Source organism: Trichosurus vulpecula, chromosome 3, assembly GCF_011100635.1.
Source record: "Trichosurus vulpecula isolate mTriVul1 chromosome 3, mTriVul1.pri, whole genome shotgun sequence".
Lineage (NCBI taxonomy): Eukaryota > Metazoa > Chordata > Mammalia > Diprotodontia > Phalangeridae > Trichosurus > Trichosurus vulpecula.
The window spans coordinates 25,810,789-25,831,352 of NC_050575.1; the positions used below are offsets into that span (position 1 = coordinate 25,810,789).

The following is a 20,564-nucleotide window of genomic DNA, read 5'->3' on the forward strand; positions in this document are numbered from 1 at the left end:
CCTTGGAAAAGAATTGGAAATTGAGGGGATGCCCATCATTAGGAAATGGCTAAGAAAAGAGAAATAAATTTGATGAAATACTATTACTCAATAAGAAATGATGAAGTGATGCTATCAGAGAAGCTAGGAAGATTTGTATAAACTAAGTAAAGTGGAGAGGAGAGCAATTTGCATGATAAAAATGATACTACATAAACAATTAACATTGAAAATCATATGGATTCATTTCTATGCCGTGATCAACCACAATTCTAATGGACAAAACATGAAACATGCTATCCAAATCACAGAAGAAAGGTGAGGGGCTGAAAGTACATATTGGACATGGATAAAAAGGGAATGTCTGCTTTAACAAGCATTTTTAAGGGGGAACATTATTTTTCTTGCCTTCAAAATGAGAAATGTAGGAAAAAGAAAAAGAAAAGGTAGGTTTTCCTTTGAAAATACAGTATTGTGAAGAAAAAAAACCTTAATGGCTTTAGCCTTTTCCAGGCTAGCCTGAGAAAAATCTACACTTTCTTCAAAGGAATGCCTAATATCCAAAGTGACAAAAGTATGATTTCTCTTAAAAAATATTAAAGAATGTGCAAAAATTATGCTTACACATCATGTAAACATATAGTTATTTTAGAAAAGGAGTACATATTACATATTCAATGTATTCGTATTTCATATCCAATTTAGATACTCAAAATTTTGTAAGTTTTATTCTATGTCAATTGAATGTTTTGATAGACTTAAAACTTGTAAGCTTCATTGGATTAAGTAAATAAATTTATTTTTAAATCATAAGGGAAAAATATGAAACATTAAAAAGAAGTGATATGACTTGGAAAATAAATGGATATGGGAAGAATGAGGGAGAAGGAAGCATCAAGAGGTGACTAAGGTTCTAGACATGAGTGACTTGAATACCAGCCTTATCTTCAAAAGAAATAAGAGATGTTTAGATGAAGATGGAGCTTAAGTTACAGATTATTGCAGGTAATGAGTTTTATTTTGGAAAGTAAGAAGCACCCCTTAGGATATGTTAATTTTGAAATGGAGGCTTATGAGTCATCCAGGAGAAGATTTCCAATAATCAATTGGCGAAGAAATACTGAAGTTTGGAAAAAATAGAAGTAGTTATATAAATGTTGGAATTACCTACAAAGAGATAAAAATCTGAATGAATGAGTGCACGTGAAATTAGCAGTGAAAGGAATGAAGAAAACAGCACCCAAAAGAGCAGGATTCCTTAAGGTGAAAATTAGGCTATTTATCTGTCAATGGAGACAGAGGAAGAAAGGTGAGAGATGTTTGAAAACCTGTCAGGAAAATGAGAACAATGTCATGAAAATCAAAGGAAGAAAATATATCCAGGAGAAGACCATCTGAGTGGAGGGGCAGTACATAGGCAGGGAGAAGAGAAGAAAGGGATTAACAATGGAAAATTCTGCAAAGAGATTAAGAATGTTAAGTAGAAATTGCAGAATTTTCCATTGACTGGTAGGCAAGTCAACAAGCATTTACTAAATGCCTATTTGTGATAAAACAGGGAATAGGAATACAAGCAGGAAAAAGAAAGTCCCTGATAAAAAGGTGACTTTCTAATTAGAAAAAACAACACATAGAATTTTAAATTTGAAAACAGATTGGGTGACAGAAGAAGATGCTCAAGAAGGGAGAATGATGGATAAAGACGGAAGAGTCAGGAGTGGAGTTCAGAGAAAAATGAAGACAAAGCAAGTCTGGGCAATTTCCTCAAAATGGCAATTCTGGGAGACACTGAACAATAAAAAGGTGCTGAAGGGGGCAGTAAAATCAAGGATATGAAGGGCAAGGGTAAAGTGAAATTACAGGGACAGGGTGTTGTGGCATTATGAGAAAAATACATTAAGTGAAGAGTGAAGCAAGGAAACCAACACAGACCAAATAGAGTAAAGAGATAGATCAGACCAAACTGAAAAATAAGTGAGCAGAGACAAAAGTGAGGCAAAGAGTTTAGATATCATTTGCTTGGTAGTCCATTTGTGGGGAAGCAAGTCCATTTCCCATCCCTGCACTCCATCACAAATCTGTTATCCCATGAGAAGTATTTATAAAACAAGAGAATTTTATTTTTAAGGGATTTTAGAGGTTATCTAATCAAAACCTGTATCTTATATAGGTTATGCTGAGAGACTGTCAACCTGAATTTAAGAGAAAAGAGAAAATATGGCAAAATTAAGGTCTTTAATCAGGGCAAGTAAGTTGTAGCTCAGAGTGCCAGATAGCAAGTGCTGAGGTACCCAAGGAGGGGTCCAGGAAAAGTGTTTATATGGGGTACTAAGACAGAAGGAATGTCCCAGCTTCAGGTGGGAAAAGGTTAGGGGTCCCATAGTTTCACAAGATAAATTTTTTTGCTTAACAAGTGAAAGTTCAAGGAGAAAGTTTGGAAATCTCTGGAGTTGAGAGTTTGGGACATATACAAAATGGAGGCTGGGAATGATAATTTCTGCTAAGCCCCAGGCAATTCATGGATCTGAGAATGGCGACTAAGGTTCAGTCAGCTGACTTTGACAAGGTGTACTGACAAACCTCTATCAATGGAGGAATCCCATTTATAACGTATTTGATAGGTTCACCTAGAATCTCCTTAAATTGTTCACATTACTAAGCACCAAGGAAATGTTTAACACAGAGTCTTAGTAATGACCTACCCATCACTTCTACTCTGGCACCTTTGGGGAGATGTGTGTGTGTGTGACAGAGAGAGAGAGAGAGAGAGAGAGAGAGAGAGAGAGAGAGAGAGAGAGAGAGAGAGAGAGAGAGAGAGTGAGACAGAGTGAGACAGAGAGAGACAGAGAGAGGTTAAGAATTGATAAAATATAACCAAAAGTTCATTCAGGTCCAGGAAAGGATTCTACTTAAGCTTTGCATGTTCTTTTATATCTAGCAGATGCTATGCTCTCAGTAAATGTGGGAAAGAGATACTAAATCAGAAGACCAATTATGAATCCTGACCTATTTAAAAATACACAGGGCAAGGAACAGGACCTGTGATTTAATTGCTAATCGGAGGTCGAAGTGAAGCACCTCCTCTACCTATGGAAGCCAACTCTTTTCCAGTTTATACATCCACACATTTTATACTACTAATAAAAGGACATTTAATTCATTACCTCATTTAAACTTATAGAGGAATTCTGAGAAACTATGACCCTGGGCAAGTAACTTAACTTTTCTGAGCTACAATTTCCTTATTTGTAAAAGGAGATTGGTATGCCGCAGAAGTCTCAAAAACACTGACCCATAACATTCTAGAGTATAGCTGAAATCTGATAAGAATGCAATTGGTAAATATTTATCAAGATAAATAAAAATACAACAAAATAAAAATGATATTACTTCTAAAAATGAAGACAATATGTGACCTGAAGGGATCCTTATGTACAGATTAACATATTTGTATTATTTGTGTTTGAAAGCAGGATATTAGAGGGTTTCAAGGACCCCTCTAGATATATGACCATAAGTAAATATTTACAGAACTCAGCCTTTTTTTCCTGGAATGCTTAGAAAATGAGCACTGCATTCATGGAATATTAGCCATGAAAAGAAAATCAGACTCACTCTCAAGTAGTATGTGCAGGCTTTCTAGTGGAAAAGGTATCTAGAAATTTAGAATCTATCTCTGTTCATTAAGGAGTGAGGCTAGGCACTCCAGTGGAAAGACTGCTAGGCTTGGGATCAAGAAAGAATGGGTGATATAACGAGCCTTTGATATAAATACTTGAGAAAAACTCATATCGCATCTCTGAATGGAAGTTTCTTCTTAAAATATGGACTTTTAGGAAAAAAGTATTTCACCGGGTTATTTCTGTTGGTTCAGATCTGTAATTTAATCAGTTTGTAACTCACGTATGATGACTCCCTCTATTGGTAATGATTTAAATCTCACCTACAAATTACATTCTTAATTGCCTAGACAGCTGAGATATTAAGTGACCTGCATAGGGTCAGCCAGTCAACACATGTGAAAGAGAGTTCTTGAACACAGATCTTTCTGCCCCCAAGGCCAGTTCTCAAAGCAAAATGGCAAGCAGCCCCTCTACTGAGTTAAAATTCAGATTAAATGAGAGAATGAATTTAAATTTCTTTGCCATCCCTAAAGTAATAAATAATGATTGCTATTATTGGTTGTGGGAAAGTAATCACTAACACTGCAATTTACCTGGAAATAAATGATTACAGATGTCTAGTTTTGAAATTATCTCCCCAAAAAGCACAGTGAGAAAATGATTACACTTCATTTGCTTTTAATTTCTGTGTCCCTCTGCTTACCAAGAAAATGAATGGTAACAAAGAAAAAAGGAACCTAACTACTCTCTGCAATTGCTACATTAATTTTAAAACATATTCTTCTTATTTGCCATGATTCCTCATTTTACACTCCACATGGAGTGATTTTAGGGAGGGGACATGTTACTCAAAGCCAGGTGCTAGGAAGGGCAATGATGGATTTTGGTGATACACATCTCATAGGCAACAGAAATACGGTATATATAAAAACACAGACACAATGGGTACCATTTCTATACCATGTATTCAATGACTGATTGATTCATTCTGTCTTTCATTTCTTCAACAACTATTTAGCTTGTACTGAGAGAGAGAGAGAGAGAGAGAGAGAGAGAGAGAGAGAGAGAGAGAGAGAGAAGGCATGGTTCAAGGATCTTCAATATACAGAGAAAAAAAGGGACTTGATCCTGTCCCTGTAAATCTGTAATTTCTATTCCCAATCTTCCTGATATCCAGAGGAAGGAATAAGGACATGGGATGAAAAGGAAATATTTTCTTTTCCAATCACAGAAACTCAGAACTGGAAGGGCCATCAGAGGGATATTGTCGAGACTTGCTAGAATAGGGAAGCCTGCTAAAACATACCCAGAAAAAAATGGGCAGCCAGTTACCTTGGAGTGATAGGGAATTTCTGGCTCAACAGAGGTACCCCTATTCTGTTTTGACACTAATAGACAAGGAAGTTTTCCTACACATCAAGCTGATACTTGACCCTCAATATATAACTTGCTGCTAAAAGTGGTTACAAAACCATCTTGAGATATTTAATTTCTGCCTGGAGTTTGCTACCTATTTACTTTAGTTATTCTAAATTAGTAAATATTTATTTAATCAAATGTTTACTAAATACCTGATAATAAGCACAATTCATTGTACTGGGATAAATAAATAATCAATGAATGAATGAATGACCACAAAGCCCACAAGGAGCTTGTCTTGGGGAGTGGGTGGTGGTGTTGAGAAAAACATTAAAAAAAAACAAACTACTTGCAAGAGGGGCAAATAAAGCATTTACTGTGAGGAATCTCCAGGGAGGCATTCTTTATAGCAGATAAATCCTTCATATATTGTCAATACCTGTGTAAATCATTTAAAGCAGAAATCATATCAAGTTCTAGGCCAAAAGTTAGGAAGACCTTAGTTCAAATACAGCCTCTGACACTTAATAGCTGTGTGACTAGAGGCAGTCACTTAACTCCTGTTTACCTCAGTTTGCCTGACCATGAAATTGATATAACAATAGCACCCCCTCCCAATGTCTGTAAAGAACATAGCCCAATAACTGGTATACAGTAAAAAATTTAATTAATATGTATTTCCTTCCTTAAAGGCAGGATTCTTAAATTTTTTTTGTTTCATACACTGTTTCTGCAGTGTGATGAAGTTTACAGAAAGCCTAGTCAGAATACTGTTTGTGCACACAGAAGAAAAAATACATAAGGCTTTATAAAGGAAAAAAATCATATTTAAATACTATTGAAAATATTTAAAAAACAAGTCCCAAGGACCCCTGAAGAACAACCCCTGCCAGTCTTTGTTGTTGATCCTTCATTCTCTAAGGTGACCAAAGACATCATGAGGGTAATGTCTTAACTAGCAGTGTGAATGGGATTTAAGTGACACAGAGCTGCACAAAGTTGTCAGCCTTGATCTTTCCTCCAAAGTCTTTGGAGTCTAGTGGCAAGACAAAGGTCAAGATGACTGATGGCCCAGGATGCAATGGGTGACATTGGCCTTTCTAAATTGAGATCTCTCCCAGGTCTCAGTTTCCCTGAGAACACAGTGATTCAAACAAGTAGTATAAATTCTTTCTCCCCAACTAAAGGAATCTTCCATGATTTCTGTCACTTTTCCTTCCTCTGGACAACATATAATCTACAATGATATTTTTCTGCTCTTACATTAAACAGAATATATTTTCATATCCTTTTTGTAGTTATCATGTATTGCAGTTGTAAGTTGCTTTATTGTAAGTTGTGTGTTTTCTCTCATTATCTGGAATGTGGACATAGACATTAGCTTGTTCACCATCAATTAAGATTGGTTGCTTAGAAAACATTCAATCAATGAGGACTTATTGGGAACAGCAGAGTTGATTCATTTTTATACCCTCAGGCAGCTTCTAGTTGGCTGACTCTTACCTAGATGTGCCAACTTTCAATCTGAGAAACCTGAGAATGGCCACAGCTCAAGCTGATGACTTTAGAGACAAGTGTTATTTTAGGAAGTGTGGGGAATTGGAAAATCTGGCAGGTAAGGAGGATTTAAAGTCCTGAACAAGATCCACTATACCTTGGCCAATACTCAGCCATGAGTGTGAAATTACTAGTAGTATATATGGTAACTAAATTGACATGGCAATTTAGAGGGTGAGAGTGAATGATGGAATTACTAAAAATCAAGCAAGATGAATGATAGAAAGAAAACATTTTTCTTATTGAGCAGAAAATTTCCCTTCAGTTCCCTAAAGTATTTTTTTTCTAAATCTTGAGTTAGTGATTCATCAATCAATCCACACTTTACAGAAATCATATTATTCACAAAAGTCCAACAGGAGTTAGCTTTTTAAAACTGTAAATAATGGTCCCTGTTCTAAAGACTTCAAAATCAAGATGGGAAAATAAAACTATAATACACATACGCATACATAGATCAATGTATAGAACAATACAAACATATACAACTCAAAAGTTATGCATGCCAAGGGGAATTCAATAAAACAATGTGTGCTTTAGGTATGAGACAGAGCATAGTATAAGCTATAGCATGAAAAGCACTGGATTCTGATTTAAATGAGATCTCCATTTGAATTTTGCCTCCCATACTTACAATCAGAGCAACCCAATTTAGATAACCTAAACTATCTGAGTCTCACTTTCATAATTTTTTTAAATGGGAATAATAATACCTATGGTATGCTATGGTATAGTTACATATCATAACTACCTATAAGTACTGTTGTGAGGCTCAATTCTGATGATGTTTGAAAACTGTGGTAGAATTTTAAATATACAAAATTGAACTATTATATGGGGATAGAAAGGCATACACTTTTTCTCAGTGGTACATGGCACACAGACGTAAATTGACCATGTACTAGGACATAAAAATCTCACAATCCAATGCATCCTTTTTAGATCATGATGCAATAACAATTATTTGTAATAAAGGACCATGGAAAGCCAGACTAAAAACCAATTGGAAACCAAATAATCTAATCCTAAAGAATGAGTGGGTCAAACAACAAATCAAAGAAACAATCAATAACTTCATTCAAGAGAATGACAATAATGAGACAATGTACCAAACCTTATGGGATGCAGCAAAAGCAGTTCTTAGGGGCAGTTTTATATCTCTGAATGCTTACATGAATAAAATAGAGAAAAAGGAGATCAATCAATTGGGCATGCAACTGAAAAAGCTAGAAAAAGAACAAATTGAAAATACCCAATTGAAAATATTGAAAACCAAAGGAGAGATGAATAAAATTGAAATTCAGAAAACTAACTAATAAACAAAACTAAGAGCTGGTTTTATGAAAAAAACAATATAATTGATGAACCTTTGGTCAATTTGATTACAAAAAAAGAAAAGCAAATTACCAGTATCAAAAATGAAAAGGGGGAATTCACCTCCAATGAAGAAGAAATTAAAACAATAAGTAGGAATTATTTTGCCCAATTGTATGTCCATAATGTTGATAATCTTAGGAAAATGGATGAACATTTACAAAAATATAAATTGCCCAGATTAACAGAAGAGGAAGTAAAATACCTAAATAACCGCATCTCAGAAAAAGAAATTAAGCAAGCCATCAATGAACTCCCTAGGATAAAATCTCCAGGGCCAGATGGATTTACAAGTGAATTCTCTAAAACATTTAAAGAACAATTCCCATACTTTATAGACTATTTGCGAAAATAGACAAAGAAGGAGTCATACCAAATTCTTTTTATGACACAGATATGGTACTAATACCTAAACCAGGAAGAATCAAAACAGAGAAAGAAAACTATAGACCAATTTCCCTAATGAATATAGAGGCAAAAATTTTAAATAAAATATTAGCAAAAAAATTGCAGCAATAAGACACTATTGCCAGGTAGAATTTATTCCAGGAATGCAAGGCTGGTTCAATATTAGGAAAACTATCAGCATAATTGATCATATCAACAACAAAACTAGCAGAAAGCATGTGATTATCACAATAGATACAGAAAAGGCTTTTGACAAAATATAACAGCTACTAGAAAGCACAGACACAAACGGAGTCTTCCTTAAAATCATAAATAGCATCTACCTAAAACCATAAGCGAGCATTGTGTGTAATGGGGATAAGTTAGATGCATTTCTAATAAGATTGGGAGTGAAACAAGGATGTCCATTATCATCGCTATTATTCAATTTTGTACTCAAAATGTTAGCTTTAGCAATAAGGGAAGAAAAAGAAATTGAAGGAATTAGAATAGGCAAAGAAAAAACTAAGTTATCACTCTTTGCAGGTGATATGGTGATTTACTTAGAGAATCAAGTAAAAAACTACTTGAAATAATAAATAACTTGAGCAAAGTTGCAGGATATGAAATAAACCAACATAAATCCATGGCATTCCTATGTAATACTAACAAAGCCCAATGGCAAGAGATAGAAAGAGAAATTCCCTTTAAAGCTACTATAGACACTATAAAATATTTGGGAGTCTACCTGCTAAGACAAACCCGGGACCTATATGAGCATAATTACAAAACACTTTACACACAAAATCATACCTAAATAAATGGAAAAACAACAGTTGCTTATTTGTGTTTAGGCCGAGCTAATATAATAAAAATGACAATTTTGCTTAAGTTAATTTCCTTATTCAGTGCCATACCAATCAAACTACCAAAAATTATTTTACAGAAATGGATAAAATAATAACAAAATTCATCTGGAAGAACAAAAGGTCCAGAATATCAATGGCATTAATGAAAAGAAATGCTAGGGAAGGAGGACTACCTATACCAGATATTAAACTGTATTATAAAGCAACAGTCATCAAAACTACTTGGTGCTGGCTAAGATATAGAGTGGTGGATCAATGGAATAGGTTATGTACGGAAGTTGCAGTATTCAATGACTATAGCAATCTACTCTTAGATAAACCCAAAGAGTCCAGCTTCAGGGTTAAGAACTCATTATTTCACAAAAACTGCTGGGAAAACTAGAAAATATTATGGCAGAAACTGGGCATAGACCAATATCTTACACTGTGTACCAAAATAAAATCAAAATGGGTTCATGATTTAGATATAATGGCTGATACTATAAGTAGTTTGGGAGAGCAAGGAATAATTTACCTGTCAAATTTATGCAGAAGGGAAGAATTTCTGACCAAACAAGACATAGAGAGCATTATGAAATGAAAAATGGATAATTTTGATTATCTCAAATTGAAGTTTTAATACAAACAAAGCCAATGAAACCAAGATTAGGAGGGAAGCAGAAAATTGGGAAAGATTTTTTACAACCAGTGTCTCTGATAAAGGCCTCATATCTAAAATATAGAGGGAACTGAGTCAAAATTATAGGAATACAAGTCATTCCCCAATTAATAAATTGTCAAATGATATGAGCAGGCAGTTTTCAGAGGAAGAAATTAAAGCTATCTACAGAAATATGAAAAAGTGCTCTAAATCACTGTTGATTAGGGAAATGCAAATCAAAACAACTCTTAGGTGCCACATCTCTCCTGTCAGATTGGCCAACATGACAAAACAGGAAAATGATAAATCCTGGAGAGGATGTGTGAAAATTGGAATACTGTTACATTGTTGGTGGCATTGTAAACTGATCCAGCCATTCTGGAGAGCAATTTGGAACTATGCCCAAAGAGCTATAAAGATGTGAATGCCCTTTGACCTACCACTTCTAGGGCTGTATCCCAAAGAGATCATAGAGGTGGGAAATGGACCCGTATGTACAAAAAATATTTATAGCAGCTCTTTTTGTGTAGGGCAAAGAACTGGAAATCAAGGGGATGCCCATCAATTGGGGAATGGCTAAACAAGTTGTGGTATATGAATATAATGGAATACCATTGTGTTATAAGAAATGGGGAGCAGATGGACTTCATAAGAACCTGAAAAGACCTACTTGATCTGATGCTTAGTGAGGGCAGCACAACCAGGAGAACATTATACACGATTACAGACACACGTTATCTATGATGACTAACTTTGGTAGACTTGGCTTTTCTCAGCAATACAAGGTTCAAAGACAGCTCCAAAAGACTGATGATAGAAAAAGCTATCCATATTGAGAGAAAGAATTACGGGGTCTGAATGCGAATTGAGACAAACTATTTGCTCTCTCTTTTTCCTTTTTTGATTTTGTTTCTTCTTTCTCATGATTTATTCCATTGGATATAATTCATCTTTAAAACTTGACTATTGTGTAACTAACTTTAATATGAAGGTATATGTAGAACCTATATCAGATTATATGCTGTCTTGGGGGGAGGGAGGAGGAGAAGGAGGAGGAGAAAATTTGGAACTCAAAAATTTGTGGAAAAGTGCTGCAAGCTTCCTCATAAGAGGACAAGAATGAAAATAGACAAGTTGATCACTCTTCCCAAAACAGCACTAACATCTGCTGCTGGGTGTTGTGTCTACTTTTATGTGGTAGAACCTAAATAGAACCTAGAAAGCTAGAGAGTTAAGACTAGGAGTCAGGAAACTTGGTCTTGGGCTGAATGTACAAGCAATGAGCAGCATTTCTGTCATTTCTCTCACAAAGCCTATTTGCTATCTTCAGAAAAGTGGAGTATAATTGCTTTATTCTCTACTGGAAAACAATATGAGAAAAGAAGTTGGTAAAAGTTGGTAAAAGCACCACAGTACTGCTGATTATCATTATAAGGCTAAGGTTAGGTGACTGGAAAAGAAAAGAGACCTTGAAGGACAGGAAAATTATATTAAAAAAGATAATGGAGAATGGACACATACAATCAATTTTAATGTGAATTGGAAAATGAATCTGAGAGAAAGAGAATTCTAAGAGGTCCTTACATGTATCAAGAGGAATATAAAATCATGGTGTACACTGTCTAAGAATAGCGAAGAGTGTGTATGGGTCACCACAGAGGCTATGAGTATAGAACTGGTGGTAGAGGCAAAGCTGGAAAGGGTGACTTGGGTAGAATTAAGGTGCTGTCCTGAATACCCTCTACTGAAGAAGCTTAGTAATACTTCCCAGGATGTTTTCTAAATACAATTCTATTTATATTCATAAATAAAAAAGAGAAAGTCAAAATAAGCTATCAATTTTAAATGACATATTTCAATTGAGAGAGAGCTCATCAGTGAATGACTCTTTCTTGGCCCTGCCTTTGAAAACCCAGGAGAGATGCCTGGTTTCCATAGCTGACAGGAACCACAAACATCTATTCCAGGAGAACAGATGCTAATTGCCCATTACACAAATAGAAATGGAGAATGCCAAGCAGAGAAGGTAGAAGTGTGTAGATATAGCTGTGGTGAATAAATGAAAGAGCAAAGTAGTATGAAGATGTTTTATGAAAGACAGAAAAAGAACTAGTCATTATAAGATGCTGAATTGCTCCCAGATATTCTCAGCTCCTCTCCTTTAATAAGAGAAAACAATTTTTAAAAAGGCTTTTGTAAGAGAGGGAGGGGTCTGCTTTTAGTGCTACCCACTGGAGAAGATTTTGGCTTTTGAAATGTGAAAATATTATCCTAGATTATATGTACATGAAAAATCCTCCAGATATGGGCATACTTAGTAAAATTTATCTAAATAGCAGGCATACAGCAGAAAGCCACCATTAGATTGGTACATAAGTGATGAGATCCTCTGGGAGAAAACAATAATTAGCATTATCATTTCAGTGAAGATCTCCTTCAATAAGGTGCCTTGGAGGCATCCTTTCCTGTCCTGGGAGCCACTGGATGCTGTAATTTATTTGTATGGTTTTAGTCCTCCTATAATTTAAGATTAAGTACTGGAAAGTGGAAATAGCTGGGACAAAATGTTGTAAAATGTCTTTACCTCAAGGCTGTGAGAGGAAAAAGAGAAAAAGTACAGGAACAACACCATCCCTTATTTCTCCACATTTCTTCATTACGGAACACAATCAACATAGCCTTTATCTCGCATGAACAGCAAACCAGACAACAGATCCCAAACCAGTGTGGTGTTTACCTTTCTACACAGCTGGACAAACAGAAAAACCATATTATTGTAAGACTCTCAAGGCAGAGTGCTGGCAGACAAAACTTGATGTTTAGAAAACTATTCAAAGGTTCCTGTCAAAAAAAATAGTTCACAGTGTCTCTGGTAAAGGTCTCATTTCTAAAATATAGAGAACTGAGTCAAATTTATAAGAATACAAGTCATTCCCCAATTGATAAGTGGTCAAAGGATGTGAACAGGCAGTTTTCAAAAGAAGAAATTAATGATATCTATAGTCATATGAAAAAATGCTCTAAGTCACTATTGATTAGAGAAATGCAAATCAAAACAACTCTGAGGTATGACATCATACCTGTTAGAGTGGTTAACAAGACAAAACAGGAAATTACAAATGCTGGAGAAGATGTGAGAAAATTGGAACACTAATGCATTGTTGGTGGAGTTCTGAATTGATCCAACTATTTTGGAGAGCAATTTGGAACTATGACCAAAGGGCTATAAACATGTGCATACCCTTTGACCAGCAATAACACTTCCAGGGCTATATCCTAAAGAGATGATACACATGGGAAAAAGACCCATATGTATAAAAATATTTATAGCAGCTCTTTTTGTGATAGCAAAGAATTGGAAAATGAGGGGATACCCATCTATTACAGAATAGGTGAATAAGTTGTGGTATATGAATGTAATAGAATACTATTGTGCTACAAGAAATGATGAGTAAGCAGATTTCAGAAAAACCTGGAAAGACTTCTATGAACTGATGCTGAATGAGGGGAGCAGAACCAGGACAACTCTGTACATAGTAATAGCCACATTGTGTGATGACTAACTGATAGAATTGGCTTTTCTCTGCAATGCAAGGTTCTAAGCCCACTCCAAAAGGTTCATTTGGGAAAATGCTATCCATATCCAGAGAAAGAACTAGAGTCTGAATGCAGATAGAAGCATACTATTTGCTGTCCCTCTTTTTTGCTTTGTTTGGATTGCTTCTTCTTTCTCATAGTTCATTCCATTGGTTATAATTCTTATTTGCAACATGACTAATGTGAAAATATGTTTAAAGTGAATGCATATGTAGAGCCTACGTCAGATTGTATGCCATGTTGTGGAGGGGGAAGGGTAGGGGCAGGGAGAAAATTTAAAACTCAAAAGCCTGTGGAACTGAATTTTGTAAACTAAAAATAAATAAACAAATAAAATTTAATTTAATTAATAGTTGAGTTCAGGTGTGAACTCCTAAAAGAATCTTTTGTGCTTCTGGCAGCCATTGCTTCATATCTCTGACATGACATTCAGTGATTTCCTGCATATCTACTTTTCTCCTCAGTAGAATATAAACATTTTAAATGCAGTGAAAACTATATTCACTTTTGTTTTTCTGTTCACAGCCTAGTACAATAATGGGTACATATTAACTGTTTAATAACCTTTTTGTTAAACTGAATTTAATTGGGTTTTTCTGAACTCCTCTATGTGTACATATCTGTATTCAAACTGTGGAAAAGAGAAAGCATGGTCATTCTTGCCCTGAAAGAGGTAACAGACATATTAGACATGGAAGATGGATGATAGAATTGAAATTGGACTATTTGAAGAAAGACATTAACAGAACAATAGAAAACAGGAATAGATGGAATCACTTTCTATTTAATTGATTCATAAAATGACAATGGAAGAGGGAGGTATCATTTTGTGCTGGAATAAAAGGGGCAGGATCTCTCATACTTCCTTTCTCTGCAAATACTCATTTAGGAAAAAAAAAAACTTTTGATAGAAGAAATTTCAGAAGGCCTATAATCTTATCTTCACTCTATGTCATGACTTAACATCCATAAATCCCTTGCAAATAACCATCCAGTCTTTACTTGAATATTTCCAATGAAATGGAATTAATTTTCTACTATATGCACTATAATGGTGAATAACATTTCACTTTCTGTCATTAAAGATCAAATAAAAAATTGTATTTTTTCCATGTTGACTAGTTCATCAGGTAATTTAGTGGGGTTAACTCTGGAAGCGAAGGAAGCTCATTCCACTGGGACACAGAATTCAATTTTTTTTTGTTAGTTTGTTTTGTTTTGTTTGCTCAGAAAGCATTTATTAATCCCATAAGGTGACAACAACTGTAGTAGGAAATGAGGATTCAGCAACAAAATCTAGACACTGCATGCCCTCAAGGAGTTTAAATTCTATTGAGTGAGACAGAAGTAGGTTTTGAATACTGGTGTAGCTGTTATCAGTAAAACATTTGATTTTCCCTCAGACTTCAGATAATTAAAATTTCTAATCCTGATCCAAGATAGTATACCTTTGGGAAGAAAGGGCAGCCCATTCCCTCCAGAGTTAACTACACTATTTACCTGATGTCAACACATGACAAATACATTTTTCCATTTACTGTTTTCTTTTGAAAAAGTTATTTATTTTTCAAATCCTTTTTTCCATCTTATGCAGAGAGCACACCTAATATACATAAAGGGATGTTGTGAAAATCTGTTGTAGCAATAGTTTTTGGATAGGTAATTTGATTTGTAAAATTATAATACAGGAGGGGTAAAAGGTTATAGGAAATTAGGTATTTCTAAAGAAGCTTTAGAAAATCTTGGGTACTACAATTCTTTTTGTCTTACATGTTTTGCATACAAGTACCTTCACCAGTAAGATGCCTACAATAGAAATAATGAATTTGCTACAGCTTGGGGCTCATCTCCTAAGTGTTTTTTTATTTTTTAAACCAGCAAAGCACATTTTAAATTGATACATTTGCCACCTATCATACATTGAGTTCCAAGCAAAATAAGCCCTTTTTTCAAAGCAGCAGAATTTTAACTTTCAACTGAACTGATGTGTTGGAATAAACAAAGCCCCGAATGCTGTGATTAATCATAGCAGCCTCTCATGAACTACTTTTTGTTCCACAAAAATACAAAAAGTGTTAAATGCAGAGGTGGATCTGTAGTTGTTGTTATGGCAGCTCACATACCAGAATTAAATATAGACTTTCAAGCTGTGGTGTGGAGCTATTCTAGTGACAGAACCTCGGGGCACTTACCAGGCACACCACCACCTAGTGTACCTTCATTACCTACTTAGCTACCTACTTGTTTCTTAAAGTGAAATTGGCAACAATCGTGAAAATATAGGCCTTCATTATCCCTCAGACGGAGGACTTGGCCTTTCTTCTTCTCTCATATGTTCTCTTCCACCCCTTCCCTTTCCCTTCAGTTTTATTTATAGCAAGGGGAGAGAAAGTTAGATTCATCATAATCTGCTCTTGGGAGACTCCATTTGGTACTCAAGTACTCATTACTCCTTAAATCATTTCCTCTCTGCAGATCTCTTTGGCAATGACATGAGTCATTCAGCCAGACTTCCCAACTTAGGTTCAATATGTGTTTCCGGAGAAGTGCCTTGCTTCCAGAGAACGTCACGCAAACTTCTTGGTGTCTGTGAACCTCTCCATGTGCTTTTCATAGCCTTCCAGTTTGTAGAATTTCTTTATATAAAAAGATTACCTCCTGCTACAAGTAGAGCAATCTGGGAATTGGGAGGATGCTTCATGAAAGCATGTTGAGCTCTAGGCAGTTTTCTTCCCTTCTTGAGATCTTGAGGCCTGGAGAGCGAGCTATCTGTGGTGAGATCTGAGAAATCTGATTCTGGTTGAAGTTCAGCTCAAAGCCTGCAGTTCTACTGTGTCAGGTACACTGAATCTGGTTCTTGGAGAGATCGACCACATCCAAGAGTTGCAGGCTACAGAGCTGAGACGGTGCTGCTCCAAGCTGGTTCCCAGAGAGGATCACAGACTTGAGGAAAGACAATTACCAATGTCAACTGGCAGCTGTATCAGGTGATTGCTGTCATGGTGTAGGGTCTCTAGCTTTATCAACTTGCACAGTGCCTCTGGCAGAACAGTCACTTTGTTGTGGTTCAGAGATAGGCTCTTGAATGACTTGAACTTGCTGATGAGGGCAGGTAGGAGATCCTCTGTCTTGTTCGACAGATTGATTGGTCCAGAGGTTGCTCCTCAGCCTCTGCAGTTTCTTGGGGAACTATGTCAGGCCACAGTCCTTGAGCTGAACATGTCACTTTTCTGTGCCTTTTCCAGGCGGGCATGGAGAGTGCAGTTTACCACCCTGTAGTTGCAGCAGCTGATGTGCCAGCTGGGGCCTCACTCACCCAACCTCCAATGCTCCACAGAAGCCAGGTGCTGTCAGAAGCTCCAGCAGCTGACCCATGACCCCTGTGGTCACTTGCCTGGGCACTCAGGCCTCAGCCCAGGGATACCAGGGCCATTTAGTTTTAATGGGCAAATATAAAATGGTATTTGGCATAAAGGTATGCTTTCCTATATATATGGCAAATCAATGGATATAAACTTCTGGGCTGAGAAGTCAAAGGTACATTTGTAACTAATGCAGAGAGTTAAAAATTGTCCATAAATAATCTGAAAAATAATTCATAAAACCTAATTTGAGATAAAGTTATTAAGTAAAATTCATTGCTTTGATATGCCTATCTAACTACATGTAAGTCTGATTACATGTAAGTGAGCACATTTCTTTTAAGAAAGCTGGTACTATTCTGCATACATCTGAATCCCAGACTACCTGAAGAAATTGCACTTATCATGGCTTTTAAATGACATAATAGTACTAATGGAATCACAAAAAAAATTAAAGATAAAATTAAACTCTCTGATGGCTAGAAACCTAGGTTGCTAAAGAAGAGGCTGATCAATAAAACATTTAAAATCCCATCAATTTCTAGAGAATTTTTTCTGTCTAACATCATTACATTAACAAGCTGAATGTCATAGGGCCTGTAAAGTGTAAGTGTACCTGCAGACACTTAAATTCATTATTTTTTCATTTTTTTAATTTCTATTTTATTTGCCATGTTTTATGTACATAATATATTAATACAATAGTACGTTAATTTATAAATATGCATGCAATGTATACCAAAGTCTTAATGCAGTGCTTAGTTTTGGTAGCTTAAATAACGGTATATTGGGAATGCATGCTAAAAATTGTTTTTTACAGATAAAGGTGCATAATCTACCTCTCTGTCTTCCTGTTTCAGTACCACTTTAAATTTTTCTGCATGACCTTCTTTTTTTAAGATTTTTTTTTATTTTTAGGTTACAACACTCAGTTCCACAGGTTTTTGAGTTCTAAATTTTCTTCCCTTCCCTCCCTCCCTTTCCTCCCCCCTCCCCCCAAGTTGGTGTGGAACATATACATTCACATTAACCTATTTACACAACAGTCAAGTCACAAAGAAGAACCATGATCAATGGAGTGAATCATAAGAAAGAAGAAACAAAACAGAAAAAAGATATAAAAAGAGAGCAGATAGTTTCCTTCAATCCACATTCAGACTCCATAGTTCTTTATCTGGATGTAGAAAGCTCTTTCCATCATGAGACCTTTGGGGCTGTCTTTGAACCTTGTATTGCTGGGAAGAGCCAAGTTTATCAAAAGTTAGTCATCACAGAATCAATATGTCTGTGGTTGTGTACAATGTTCTCCTGGTTCTGCTCTGTTCACTCAGCATCATATCATGTAGTTCTTTCGAGGTTATTATGAAGTCCATATGTTCCCAATTTCTTACAGCAAAATAGTATTCCATTACATTCATATACCACAACTTGTTTAGCCATTCCCCAATTGATGGGCATCTCCTTGATTTCCAATTCTTTACTACCACAAAAAGAGCTGCTATAAATATTTTTGTACATATGGGTCCCTTTCCCCATTGTGTGATTTTTTTGGGGATACAGCCCTAGAAGTGGTTTTGCTGGGTCAAAGGGTATGCACACTTTTATAGCCCTTTGGGCATAGTTCCAAATTGCTGTCCAGAATGGCTGGATCTATTCACAAGTCCACCAACAATTTAACAATGTTCCAATTTTCCCACATCCTCTCCAGCATTTATCATTTTCCTATTTTGTTATGTTAGCCAATCTGACAGGAGAGATGTGGTACCTCAGAGTTGTTTTGATTTGCATTTCTCTAATCAATAGTGATTCAGAGCATTTTTTCATGACCATAGATAGCTTTAATTTCTTCCTCTGAAAGCTGCCTGGGTCATATCCTTTGACCATTTCTCAATTGGGAAATGACTTGTAGTCTTACAGATTTGGCACAGTTCCCTCTATATTTTAGATATGAGGCCTTTATCAGAGACACCACTTATAAAGATTTTCTCCTAATTTTCTGCTTCTGGCCTAATCTTTGTTGCATTGGCTTTGTTTGTACAAAAACTTTTCAATTTAACATAATCAAAATTATCCATTTTGCATTTTGTAATGCTCTCTATCACTTGTTGGGTCATGAATTCTTTTCTTTTCCATAAATCTGATAGGTAAACTATTCCTTGCTCTCCCAAATTACTTATAGTATCAGTCTTTACTCCTAAATCATAAACCCATTTTGACTTTATTTTGGTATACAGTGTAAGATATTGGTCTATGCCCAGTTTTTGCCATACCATTTTCCAATTTTCCGAGCAGTTTCTGTGAAATAGTGAGTTCTTAGCCCAGAAGCTGGATTCTTTGTGTTTATCAAAGATTAGATTGCTACAGGCATTGACTACTGCAACTTCTGTACATAACCTATTCCACTGATCCACCACTCTGCTTATTAGCCAGTGCCAAATAGTTTTGATGACTGCTGCGTTATAGTACAGTTTAATATGTAGTTTGGCTAGGCCACCTTCCCTAGCATTTATTTTCATTAAGTCTCTTGATATTCTAAACAATTTGTTCTTCCAGATGAGTTTTGCTATTATTTTATCCAACTCTGTAAAATATTTTTGGAAGTTCAATTGGTATAGCACCGAATAAGTAAATTAATTTAGATAAAATTGTCATTTATGTTATGTTATGTTATGTTATCTCAGCCTAATTATGAGCAACTAATGTTTTTCCATTTGTTTAGATCTGACTTTGTATGAAAAATGTTTCATAATTATGTTCATATAGTTACTGAGTTTATCTTGGCAGGTAGACTCCCAAATACTTTAAAGTGTCTACAGTAACTTTAAATGGAATTTCTCTTTCTATTTCTTGCTGTTGGGCTTTGTTAGTAATATGTAGGAATCCTGAGGATTTATGTGGGTTTATTTAATATCCTGAAACTTTGCTAAAGTTGTTTTATTATTTCAAGTAGTTTTTTTTTTGATTCTCTAGGATTCTCTAAGAATCACCATATCATCTGCAAAGAATGATAACTTAGTTTCTTCTTTGCCTATTCTAGATCCTTCAATTTCTTTTTCTCCCTTTATTACTGAAGTGAACATTTCTAGTGTCCAATTGTATAAGAGGGGAGATAATGGACATCCTTGTTTCATCCCCGATCTTATTGGGAATGGATCTAGCTTATCCTCATTACATATAATGTTTGCTGTTGGTTTTAGGTAGATGCTACTTATACTTTTAAGGAAGACTCCATTTATTCCTATGCTTTCTAGTGTTTTTAATAGGAATGGATGTTGTATTTTGTCAAAAGCTTTTTCTGCATCTATTGAAATAACCATATGGTTTCTGCTAGTTTTGTTGTTGATATGATCAATTATGCTGATAGTTTTCCTAATATTGAACCAGACTTGCATTCCTGGAAGAAATCCTACCTGATCATAGTGTACTATTCTCCTGATAAGGTGCTGCAATATTTTTGTTAATATTTTATTTAAAATTTTTGCATCATGGGGGCGGAGCCAAGATGGCGGCTGGTAAGCACGGACTAGAGTGAGCTCCGTACCCGAGTCCCTCCAAAAACCTATAAAAATGGCTCTGAACCAATTCTAGAACAGCAGAACCCACAGAACAGCAGGGGGAAGCAGGGCTCCAGCCCAGGACAGCCTGGATGGTCTCTGGGTGAGGTCTATTCCACACGGAGCTGGGAGCTGGGAGCTGGGAACGGAGTGGAGCAGAGCCCAGCCTGAGCAGCGTGGACGATCCAGACCAGAAGCCGGGCGGAGGGGGCCCTAGCGCCCTGAATATGTGAGCTGCAGCGGTTACCAGACCCCTCGACCCA

The 20,564-nt window shown here is 35.9% G+C and overlaps 1 protein-coding gene and 1 pseudogene across 1 annotated transcript in view; both read right to left on the reverse strand.

Moving 5' to 3' along the window:
• Positions 1-20,564, reverse strand: part of FSTL4 (follistatin like 4) — an 856,236-nt gene that overhangs the window by 375,210 nt on the left and 460,462 nt on the right. The window lies entirely within an intron of this gene.
• Positions 15,953-16,760, reverse strand: LOC118841109 (annotated as a pseudogene).